Source organism: Scophthalmus maximus, chromosome 1 (genome assembly GCF_022379125.1).
Source record: "Scophthalmus maximus strain ysfricsl-2021 chromosome 1, ASM2237912v1, whole genome shotgun sequence".
NCBI lineage: Eukaryota > Metazoa > Chordata > Actinopteri > Pleuronectiformes > Scophthalmidae > Scophthalmus > Scophthalmus maximus.
In genome coordinates this window covers 23,227,011-23,239,718 of record NC_061515.1, presented here as the reverse complement: position 1 = coordinate 23,239,718, position 12,708 = coordinate 23,227,011, and the positions used below count along the sequence as shown (strand labels likewise).

The 12,708-nt window shown below is 45.5% G+C and overlaps 1 protein-coding gene across 5 annotated transcripts in view; it reads left to right on the top strand.

Annotated features, from left to right (window-relative positions):
• The first annotated feature begins 585 nt into the window (after window positions 1–585).
• Window positions 586–12,708, top strand: part of LOC118304077 (microtubule-associated protein 2) — a 55,829-nt gene continuing 43,706 nt past the window's right edge. For 2 of the 5 annotated variants that reach the window (XM_035629640.2, XM_035629636.2), the window contains exon 1: window positions 586–918. The gene's annotated coding sequence lies outside the window, so the exon portion shown is untranslated. The remainder of the gene's footprint in view (window positions 919–12,708) is intronic. The other 3 variants (XM_035629639.2, XM_035629637.2, XM_047334317.1) reach the window with 3 other exon arrangements.

The following is a 12,708-nucleotide window of genomic DNA, read 5'->3' as shown; positions in this document are numbered from 1 at the left end:
TCGTCTAGTGTATGGGAGGCATTCCAGATATTCTAGTGAGACAAATAATTAACAAACGAGCGTTGTTAAATTGGATGCTATTTGGGAAATGAGGGACAAATAGTGTTGCAATGAAACCAAAAAATATTCACATTGAAGAAGCCGAAATCATAGACGTTTGACCTTTTTTTTCCCCCATGAAAACTACTCCAACCGATTAATCGATTATCAAAATAGTTGGCTGATTAATTTAGTATTCGTTTACTAATTGATTAATCCATTAACCATTGCAGCTCTAAACTCACATAACACGTGACATTGGTGGTACAAACCAAAATAAACAAATCCTACTGAAATGGAATAATTTAGTCCTGCTCGCCAGACTCAGCTAAAATGGAATCATGGATGGAGTGGATGCTGATTCGGGAAGACGGACACCGTGGATGTCTCATGCAGAAGTATTTATAAGGGCTCATTATTAAGCAGGCTAACGGTTCGCCTCACAGATCAACAGGTTCGGTGTTCGGCGCGACAGTCTGCCCGTCCCCGGTCTCTGTAGTGTGTTTAGTTGAGAGTAATGTCGTCATCTCCCCGCGACTATGACCCCTCGAGTGAGACTTCAGCTGCTCAACGATGGTCTCGGCTTGCCAGTGGCGAGATGGCCTCGCCTGGTGCCCCTAGAGGACTCGCTGCTCGGGGAGGATAGAGAGAAGACGGGTCCTCGGCGGCCACAACCTGGGATGCACATTGGAGCCACGCAATCCCGTTGCGCCTTCACTGCTGCACTTACGGTAGCGCAATGTGCGATGGGAGGGACCAGACGGCCCCGCACCGCCCGCATTGTCACCGCGGCACTCCTCCATCCTCACCAACACGCACACACGTTCACACACGCACACGCAGTGGTATCAGTGCCGCTCAGCAGCCCCCAACCTCCAGGTAAGAGCTCCGGCACTCTGTCCTTCGTCCACCGGGGCGTTAACCGGCTTCAAAGTCGAATTTTCTGTTTAATTTTTTTCTAGCAGAAGTTGCATTGAAAACGTATCGCAAGTGTGTGTCTGTGTGTGTGTGTGTGTGTGTGTGTATCAATCAATGCTGGTGTCGCTGTCCACCGCGCCTCAGCTGTCGTCGCGCTGCGATGTGGAGCAATGCGCGCGGACGCCAATCGTGCGTTGAGATGTTCTACACGGGGCTTCTGCAACTTTCACACTGGCGATTTGTGACAACACTTGTGTCGGTGCACGTGCCCATATATATATATATATATATATATATATATATATATATATATATATATATATATATATATATATATATATTCTTTTTTTAAATAGTGTTTTCTTTGCGGTGCGTGTCGCTGCGTCCTGGCCGAGCTCGCTCTCCGCCGCCGCAGACTGCGCCTTTTGTTCTGGTCCACGCCTGCATGGTGCTGAAACCCGGCGCGTCTCCGCAGCCGCCCACTGCAGCATCCCATACACTCGGCTATGAAGAAACAGACAGTGGATGCGATGAGACAGCACAGGTGCAGATAATTACGGTGGTGCCTATGCGTAAATATAAATATGTGTTTATTCTGTCCAATGTCTCGCCCGTGCATGGCCATGATGCATTGGTGGGTATGGGAGTAACCCCCCCCCCCCCATCTTGTCTGTCACGGGGCCAGTTGCCACCTTGCATCAGCAAAAGGTTGCAAAAAAAAAATAGCACATGCAATTTTTAATATCACTAGTTTATTTATTTAGGAATCACAATGAGACAGCAGGCGGCGGCCACCACACCAATAACCCACTCTGCTTCCCCCATGCCTGGAGGCTACAATGGAGGTTCTTTCATGATGGGTTGTAATGTCGTTATATGTGTATTATCCATAGATAATGATCTGAAAATGTCCAGACTTCCATTAAGCACGGGCCTGTTCCGAACACCGTGTCGCCGCGGCCTCCAGGAACTGTAGATTCCCTCAATGCGTCTGGATGGGAAAACATGCCCTTTATGAGAAGGAATTAACGCTCGGGTGAGGCTGCACCCTGGTTTTTTTCATATGGGCACACATTCCAGCAGCTGTCTCATCACGAGACCCCAGCTCATGGACAATAAATGTAATACAAAGAGAAAGTCTTCATGACATGAAAAAAATTTAATTTCAAACAAATCTTCGAGGCGGTGCTCGTGCAGCTCTCCTCCCGCATTTACAATCCGATTTGATTCCATTCGGACGTAAAGAGCACTGAAAATACGCAGGGGTTAGGTTTTACTGGCAGCTTCAACATGTACAGTAGCGGCAGATGTGTGTGTGTGTCTGCGTGCGCCACAGACAAATCCTTGCCAGTCAGGAACCTCGTTTAATCCATGTCATTCGGTTTTTTTCATGTTTTTTTTTTACTTTGTGCTTGATGGGTGCCAATTGACTTCACATACAATGCATATATTAACACAATGATTTGCTGTGGCTTCCCAGCAAGACTCAAACCATTAGTTCCTTTCCCCCACCGCTTGGGGAGGGGGAGGGGGGTTACTTTGCCAAGTGGAGGTTGGCAAAGTGCTTTCTAGGAGAACGTGTCAAGACTGTATCAGGTTTCGGCTAATTCTCTTGAAAGGACAAGCCTCTGTCAGGCCAGCTTGGGCTGAGTCTAATCACTGATGGAGTAATTGAAATGACCTTAATAACAACACAGCAGGTTGGGTCGTGTCTGCGTGTTCACGTGCATGAGAAAATAGGACTCCGAAATCACCTCTATTGTGTGTGAGAGCCATATACATTCAACCATGTCTTACCCGTTCAGCCACCAGGAAACCCAATCCACCTCCGTGCGCCACGCGGGAATGCTAAGTATATTTCCTCACGTCAGTTTGGATTAGGTGCACCTTCAAAGTACGGGAAACCACAGAACCACTCTGCGCTTCGCCGAAATTAAGACGTGCCGTCTTGGCTGGTGTTTTCCTCATGGGAGAGGGATTGTGTTGGAGCGATGTTCGGATGCTGGCTTTGACTCGGTTGTGCTTGTTTGATGAATCGGAGCATTCTGTTCGATTCGTGCCACGATGGGTTTTGTTGTGTGTGCACCTCTTTTCGTGGGTGTTTGCACGCGCTCAGGTTTAGTGTCAGCAAAGTAGGTGAACATTGTCACAGGTGGCCTTTTTTTTGCCACAGGTGTCTAATGGGCGATGGCAGAACTGTGCTTTAGTTCACGTGATTAAGTCTCGACTGTGAGAGGAACCTAATCTAATTCACATATGTCAGAGGAACTGTCACGACTGAGCAGGAACTGGACCCAAATGCAAAGGTGATGAAAAAAACAGGATATTTAATAATAAAATCAAAAACAATCAAACCAAGGGTGTCCACAAAATGTAGCAAACAAAGGTAATCCAAATACTGGAGCCAGGGGGAAAAATGCTCAAACAGACCAGGGCAAATAGCAGGAACAGACCGGGCCAGACAACATGAAAAATCAGACGATCCAACAACAGACAAAGGGAAGCACAGAGACTAAATACACACAAGGAGGGCAGGGCAATTAGAACACAGGTGAGACACATTAGGAACAGGTGCAGACAATCACAGGGGCAGGAGACACAGGAAAAAACAAGACACCAGAAACTAGACACAGGACAGGAAGTGAAACAACACAATGAACTAATTCAAAATAAAACAGGAAATGAGAACACAAGATCATGACAAGGAACCAAACCACACTGACCTGCATGTGATGCAGACACACACACACACACACACACACAAAGACACACACACACACACACACACACACACACACACACACACACACACACACACAGACACACACACACAAACACACACACACACAGACACACACACACACACACACACACACACACACACGTGTCAGGCACAGATGAATAAAATTGTTGACGAACTGTGACATCATTGGCCAGACATTTGACATTTGATGAAATGTTTTATTACTATAGGATATTGTGGCAGTTGTTTTTCACTGATCTTTTACAGACCGAATGATTATGTGATGACAAATTATTTGATAATGTGGACTGGTTGTAAGGCTGTCTAACTGTTTTTAATGAGGCTTTAACAGCTTTAATATGAAAGCAGATGAGACATTTACTCTCTGCCTGAGAAAGCTGCCAGGTGGCAGCTAAGATGATCAAAAAAAACCCTCTTTTCTTTTTGTTGTTGTCGTGGTGGTGCATCACATTCTCATGCAATCTGCGCCCCAGATGTGGTCGAAACAGCTGTTGAAACGACGTGCCGGGTGTCTGAATTGAGCCTGAGAGGACAATTTGTGAAATTCATCCCTTTTGAAGGGACCTCTCGCGCTGAGGAACGCAGCTGTTTGTATGGCGCTGCGGATCCATCCCGCGGCCGTCTCGGTACAGGACAGTCTCTCTGGCCGTTCGTCCGCCCCCGCTTGCCCCCAGTACCAGATCTCCCATCTACGGTTGACTAGCAGTCAGTCTCCCAAACAGGCGCTGACAGCCAGTGTCGCATTCCATTGCTCACAGACGATGCCCCTCGACAGAGAGGACACTCATGCAGGGCATTCTTCCACTCAGACTCCCTCCTCTCTTATTGGCATCTATAGTATTCTCCGCTGCTCTCGCTTCCAACTTGGTGTTGTAACCACGACAGCTCATCTGTGAGGTCAGCGGGATAAACGCAGGTTGTACATGAGAGGCTGGAGAAGGACGGGTTCGGATTGTGAAAGTTGACCTGGCTTATTTCCCTCCTCTGGAAAGCTTTCCTCTGTTTAGAGCAGTTCTTCTGCCCAACCACACATTCCAAGAAAAAAGAAATCTTGCTGCATGTTCACACCTAGCTGTCACAGGAAGTTTATGTGTCTCTGTTTTAGCAGGGGGTTATGACATATAGTCCGGCTTATAATGGTGTTTGGAGTTTTCACACCGCTAATTGGCGCTCAAGAATGCAGGCAACTGGGCTGTTGACATATTCTGGATAATATTGTGGGCTGTGTCTGCTGCTAAAAATGTAGCCAGCTTGTTCCCGCATCTGTTTCATCTGTCAACAAAGCGATAAATGATGGCTTGGATTCTAAAGAAATTTCATTTAAAACTGGCAAGAATCACCAAATGTGTTTGGGGGTAAGTGTCATTTCAAAAGAAATCAATGCAAAATCTAATCATTGGAAGAAATTTGCTTTTGATTTTCTTTCTCCATCCTGCATGAGGGGAAAAATGTAATTCTTTGCAGTATTTTGGGGGTGTTTTTAATCACTCGTCCATCAGAGCCAGAACTATTTTAAAACTTAATAGTAGCCTGTAAGTGATGCACCAGAAGCTGCAGTGGTTACACGTGGGGCTACTTGTCTCGTTTTTCGGACTCTGACCCGGGCCTACGGCGGGAAGAGACCGCAAATGAGCCGTAGCTTCTCCCCGAATGGGCCAGGGACCTCCTGTTAGGGTAGCGTAGCGCTGAGCTTTTATGGCTTCCAGATGTTCCAGCTAAACAGCGAGATTGTTTTCTCCCCAGTCCCTTTTTTGCAAACAGCGGACCGGCAGCGGTTATAGCCCCTAATACACTGGGTGAAGTGTGCCGGAGCAGGGATGAATGAGCCGCATTGTTGAAGTCCATGTATTGTTCGTGTATTGACTCCATATCAGGTTTCTCTGCGCTCCTCCATATGTAACTTCTCTCAATTGCATCTCAATGCGAGTGTGTTTTTCAGGGGATCCTTCAATGGGGCAAAACGGCTGGAATGTAGTGTCACGGAAAAAAGTCTCAAAGGATTCCTCGCAAATTGCTTCTCAGGGCCCCGAAGCTTTTTCCCGAACTAAACCAGAACATCTCTTAACCGTGTTAGTGCTCGCGCATGTCCTTGTGCACATGCTGACGCTTTACAAGTGCGCATCTCTGTGCCTGTGCGCATCTGCTTGTACGAGGCGCATTCGGGATGAATGGAAACCCCCTCGATTCATGGGAGGGTCACACACACACAGACACACACAAACACACACACACACACACAGACACACAGCAGCTCTGTGAAGCCCGCGTGAAACACAGAAACAGATGGGCAGCATGAATGCAGCGATGGTACATCACGTTCCTGTAAGTCTGCTGTTTTTTAACTGGACTGCTGGAACACAGCAGCTGACTGTGTGTGTGTGTTGCGGACCTCCTGGCCAGCTTCCAGGAAGGGTTTTTACTGTGACCGCCACCGAATGTCTCTGAAGGGGGGCTTACAAGCGTATCCAACATCCTCTCTCAGACTTGCAACAGGCATCGGAAGATGAAGGGGAATGTAGGACATACTGTAGATTTAGGGCAAATCCACCACTTTGACTTTGCAGTAGTGTGTGCACTAACCTTTTTACCCTTTTTAAATAATCGTTTGTGTAGTTTTTCCAATATCCTGCTTCTTCCCTCTCTTAAAATTATAGAAAACTATAAATACCTTTGGATTTTGGACTGTTGGTCGGGAAGTATTATTTTGGCCTCAGAGATCAATCAAGAAAATAATTGTCAGATTAATCGATTGGTGAAAATGATCGTTACTTGAAGGGCGGCGTTCAATGACCTCCCACTGCTCGGTCTCTTTCCTCCCACCCGGGCTGTCCGTGTTGCTTTGGAGTGTGTGGACTGTTCCGACTGCCCCGTCGGGACCATCAAGGGCCCCCCTCACCACGGCAACCCCTGCCATGGAAACCAGCCCCTCAAAGGAATGACCCTTTTGAGCACCAGTGTGTAGACGCTCTGTGTTGCCCTGCCTCACTCCGTAGTAACAGGATGTCGACCCGGAGCCGAGAAGGACGGCATTCACACATTTGATTTCGCTTCTCATTTCTCCATCTTGTTTTCCTTTCCACTGCACTCCTCCGACCAGCTTCACCATCAGTTGTCTGTGGCACTGTATGTTAAACAGACGCCAGACCATTAGATAAGGGACTAAAAATGTAAATTCAACTGTTTGTTCCATTTTTAGAGTCACTCCTCTAGCCATCCACTAGCCACATTCAAGGGACCAACCATGCTGATTCACTGGCAGAACAGAAATGGCGTGGATGCATGGCAGCAGGGCGTGTATTCCCAAGGTGCTGCCTCTCGAAGATGTGTCGGGAGACTTGACCTCGGGCCCCCTCATTAAATCAACGAGCATAAATCCTGGTGGAAAACGGGGCGAGTGGCTTCATTTTGCAGCATCACCACATGTTTGTGAATGGCCTCTGGGGAGGGGAAGCGTTGTTCTCCGCCACAGTGACATTTGTGACAGGGTTTTTTTCTTAAGCAGAGATTTATATTTCTCTGTTGGCTCTTTAAAAAAGAATGCTCCTGGTGATAAAGCGGGGGTGAAGTGAAGAACTTTATTCATGTTTATGTTTCCTCGTAAAAAATTCAGTGGCAAACTCTCTACTCGTGTACTTTATTAGCAGTGAACCGTACCCACATATATAAGCATAAGAATGTTTTTATTGCAGTGTTTTTTATTGACATTTTTGTCATCATTTTGTGAATCTGATTAATCATAGAAGAAATATAAAAACAATTAATGATTTTACCTTTATCGCTCTTTCCGGGGGCATTTTTAAGGCAAACATATGTGAAATGTGTTGAAGATGAAATAAAATAAATTGGATCGACCTACTGTAAAATAGGAGTGATAATTTTTCATTGCATTCAAAGTGCTGTGTAAATGCAACCATTGATTTTTAAACAGTGAGACAGCTTATTACTCCACATCACTGCAGAGAAGGCAATAAAACCGTATGTTCGTCTTTAATGGGGAGAAACTTAATCATGGAAATGGTAAAGTAGTTCATAAACATAAAGTTAAATCCCTGATAGGTCTGGTGTTCTTATTTGATTAGTGTTTCATATGTCACAACTGCAGCACCATTTTCCATATGACTATTTCTCTTCAGTGTTCTTTGTATGTAGGTTTAATATGTTCAGTCTCATAGGAAAAGCAAAGTGGTCTAATGTATAAAAAAAAAAGTCAGGCAGTTTGCGAGAAAACAAAACCCCCTCTGTGTTCAGAGTCTGTACATTACGAGACATTATTTTGTGGAATATATCTGACTTGCTGCCACCATTTTTGTTTTCCTTTTTGTGCAAATTATGTTGAATAGGCTTAATAGTTATTTTCTGTGACGGAAGAGAAAATGAATGAGGCGTAAAATCATTGATGCAGGATTTTTATGTTGTTTTTTGGGGGGTTTTGGAAAGAAATGGGGAAACTCCACAGCACAAACGCAGCTCATTGTTGATGCCAGCAGGGTGTCACTGTGTCCTGGTGTCGTCTCTGTTGCTGTCACGTGTCTACATGCATGCACGCCTCTTTTTGTGTTTAGATTTTGCGTGCACTGCGTGAAAACCTGAAATGCAAATAGAAAAAGTGTGGCACGAATAACTGAGTTGCACATTCCAAGAGACGGCCCGTTATTAGCTTTGTCTTTTGCCTAAATCCTTTCGAACTTTTTGGAAGCCACCAGCTTTTACCCGCTTCCTTTGTCTGCGCGCCGCGGGTCGCCAATTATTGATTCTTGTCCCTCCCCAGTCTTTCTTTTCCCTCACCTCACCTATCCCCTGCGGGGAAGCAGGAGGAGAGGGAGAACCCCCCCCGTGGATGAGCATGCCGACATTCGGATGCTAATCCCCCCGCCATCTGCTCTCTACCTCAGGGAGAGGCTGCATGTGACGCTTTCCCTCCCGTGGCCGCAGTGGGGCAGGGAGGAAAATCCCTGAGCTCCTCACGCCCTGAGGGCCTGCCAGGGTTACTGCCACCTTTTGCACCCTAATTGATGCTACCCCACCCCCCTCTTTCACCCCCTTTCTCCGTCTTTCTCCACACTGGGGTCATCTATTGAAAAAGAATTCCAAAAGACGTTACCTCCTCTATCCAGGGGCAATGGGCCGTAGCTTAATAAACCTAATTTTCAAACCTCCCGGTCAAAGAGGCTTCCGGGCAGATGAGTTAATCACTGCTGGTGCAAGGCTACCGATCGAAAAGGAGCTGACCTGATTTACACGTAACTTCAGAATTCACGTCAGAGTTTTGTGCTCCCACCTGTTTGAGTGGGAAACTCTCTTCTGGTTCTTATTTTTTATTTTGAGTGGGATTCTGCCTGGGTTTGCAGCCCCAGCATGACATAATAGAGCTTGTTTTGGCAGCCACAGCTGGAAGTTCCTCCGTATTTAGAATCCAGTTCCTTCTCGAATATTATATGTCTTGTTTTTAGTCGAGGGTAAAACAGCATCGCTGTGGCGATACGTGGTTTAGAAATGGAATTGATGAGCAGGCAGCTCGGAATGGAAGGGAATGGTTTGTTTGACTGTTGGCAGGATAACTCAAAAAGTTATGGACGAATTTGCATGAAAAAGGTTTTAATCAAAGATAGGTAGGAATCTTTTTTTGAAGGATTTCTCATCATTGCGAGATAGGGCATACTTGTCATTTCATGTCTTCACAAATACATACCATTTAAAAAAATGATATGTAGGAGATGGAAATACTAATTTTGGGAGAAACAGTTTATGGGTGCTCAGCCTTGGCGGAGGTCTGCCCTCTGTGTAGGCTCTTGTTTTGAAGTGTATTTCAGTGATGCTCATGAACTTCTGAAAAATGAAAAGATTAATATGATTTATTGTAGTTATTTACTCTCTAAGATTGTAAAGTATAGTACAGGCAAGTCAAACACGTATTACGCCTTGTTAAGAGCAACTTGAGCCACAATAAAAAAAAAATAATATAATGACGCCTGAATGAAAACATTGATGAAAATGTCCTGAAGAGATCAGATGAGAATTCATTGTAAGGATACGTATAAGATTCACACTGTTGACGCTCCCACCAGCCTTTATCTCGCCGTGTTCTCACCACTAATGTGGCACAGCCCCTTGCGGAATGCATTTTCTTTTCATCTGCAGGAGCTCGTTCGTTCTCAAGCCCAGCTGCGGCGGCTTTGCCGCCGCCGCCGCCGCCGCCGCTGCCCCGTCAACAGGCATGTGAGCCTGTTGTGATCTAAAACCACAGAGGCACGGAGCTGGAGAGCGAAGACGCTTTCTTCTGCGTCAGCATCTGAGTATTGAAAACACAAAAGCTCGGTCTGGCCTCGTCCGCCCCGTTCTGCATCGCCGTGCCTACGTGTGACTGTGCCTGCATGTGGTCGCTGTTTAGCCAGTGTGTGTGTGTGTGTGGATTCCTGCCTCCGTGAGTGTGTGTGTGTTTGCATATGTGCACGTGTCTGCCTGTGTAGAACCAAAGTGACACTCAGTCAGTTGCATTCGAGGTGAAGGCACTCTGCTGCCGGCCTGATGATGCACTGACAACTGCGACCTGTTGCCATCACTCTCTCTGGATGAATCATGAACTTTTGATCCTCTTTAGTTTAGTTTGACCACTTCCAGATGTCTGGATGTTTTTCTTCAACCCATTAGCACCTCACGCTGAGACAATGAGTTGATTGATTGCCAGTCAATTGATCCTAATAATTGATTATTTGAGTGTTGAGGTAATTTATGAAGCGCTGTGCCTGGGGTGCTCAAAAAAAAAAAAAGGTCTGTCTGTCATTGTAAGGTTAAACATGAAAAATGAAGTCTGGGATCTTAATTGCAATGTTATTGGATTTAGTGGCAATAAATCACACTCTATATCCACATCCCAGGTTTTTGTTAATAATATATTTTTTTCACAATTCAGATGAAGCACTAAGGCATTTAACACCAACCCACCACATCTTCTCTCTGCCAATAAATGGTGCCGACGTCGCCGCCGTCCTCGGGTCTTCCTTCTTTATAAAGCTTTTCTGAAGGCGTAGTAGCCATAGCGACTCATCTCAGTGTCATGGAAACAAAGGCAAGGCTGCAGCAAATAAACAGCTACCCCCTTTACTCATTGTGGGAACCATTGGGTTTCTCTGTAATATTGGGAGTTATCGACCTCACTACGTGCCTTGAGATAATAATGTATAGGGTCGTGATTCGGCGCTGTACAAATAAAATTGAATTGAATTGAATTTGGCTCCAGATGAAGCACACCCTCGCCCGGATGTTAACTAGATCAAATTTCACGTTCTATTGTCACACATGACATAAGTAATCGGAGAGACATGTCCTGTAGGCTCCAAGCATGTAAATGTGGAGGAAGTTAATGAAGAATGACCTCACCCTCCAGTCCCTCAAGTGCATTAAGGCGTCCCAGCACAGTAGCACACGTCGGCACATTATACCTGGGGATGCTGCTCTGCTCTTCATTCCTATAATAACTCAAGCTCCATTTTTGTTAATGGGAACTGGCAAGTGATCCCCCCCGTGCTACTGAGGCCTCATATATTATTGCATCCCCCCTGCATGCCATCCTCTAACCACAATATTGCTGTATCACTTACGCTAATAGCTTAGAGTATCTGAAGGTGAAAGCGCTGCTTCCTGTCGGAAGGAGCTGCACATTTTAACGTTCGGCGTAGTCTTCAATCATATCTTCATATCTTTCACTCACACAGGTACCACCGGAGACGTACCATCAACGCCTCCGGTCTTTTTTGGGTTCTCAAAGTATTTCATGTGCTGCTGCATTGTGGTTTCTTCTTTAAAGGACCATTCTGTTAATTTTGCACGCTTCAGCTGCTTGCACATGGTAATACGCCGGCTGTTTTTTTGACATATGGTCAATGCAGCATATATTTCTCTTGTTAGCATCATGAAGGAAAATAAATCTGGACTTCTTCTTCTTGGATAATAGTCAAAACCGGTACAGAGGGGCCTGATGGATAATCCACATCGTGTCTTGACAATGGGATTGTTCAGTGTAAGCACATAAATCGCCAGATTAGGTTTTCCATCACAGACAATGTACTTATACAGTGTGAGGTGGAATTTAACAATTCTAACATCAGTCATCAAAGTCTTTTCTTTTGGCAAGAACCCTTATTGATGTCAAGCTTGTATTCAACTGACCCAATATTTATTTCTGATTGGACTAAATTTACCCCCCCCCCTTCACAGCAAACCACAGCACCAAGCTATACCAAAAATACTTCAGTTATGGTTTAACCTACCCACAAAATGCTATTCAAAAAACCCCAAAAAACAGAAACAGCCACAAGTGATGTGATGAATGGAAACTAGAAGGTAGGAGATGAATACAACCATAACTCTCGAGACAAGGCCCGTCTGTGGTGGAAAGCGTGCATGATTTGTATTTAATGGTCAAAACTCTGTAGGCCTACGGCCCTTTTGAGTTTAGTTTTAGTAGCATTCATTTTTCAACAATTTTTTTTTTTTAATTTTTCATTCATGTTGTGGGTGGTGCTCGCGGTTTTTCCCCTTTCAGCGCAGCCAAAAATCGACTTCATCTCTGCTCCCTGAGACCTCCTACCGTGACTCATAGGAGGAGGTGGAGGAGGAGGAGGAGGGGAAAAATAGCCGCGAATTGCTTGTTTTGGATGCTTCACTGACGGGGCGGTTGGTCATGAGTGACGGCGGTGCCCCATTAGACCTGACAGCTGTTGACTCCATCGCTGGGCTGTGTTTGCCTGTGTTTATTTGTCACTGACTGGTGTTTACGCTTTGGCAGCATCGTGCTGCGTGTTTGCACGGCGGTGACCAGCCCATACGGGGTGCGGGTCCATGCTGGCGACTTTTTTCTGCATGTGTGGTGGTTGCCACTAAGTAGCATTTTTTTTTTCTTTATGTGTTTGTTCATATACTGTATTTGATTGCATACTTACAGTAGATGAATCATGTGCAATGCCTTTGTATCACTTAATTGTGTATGC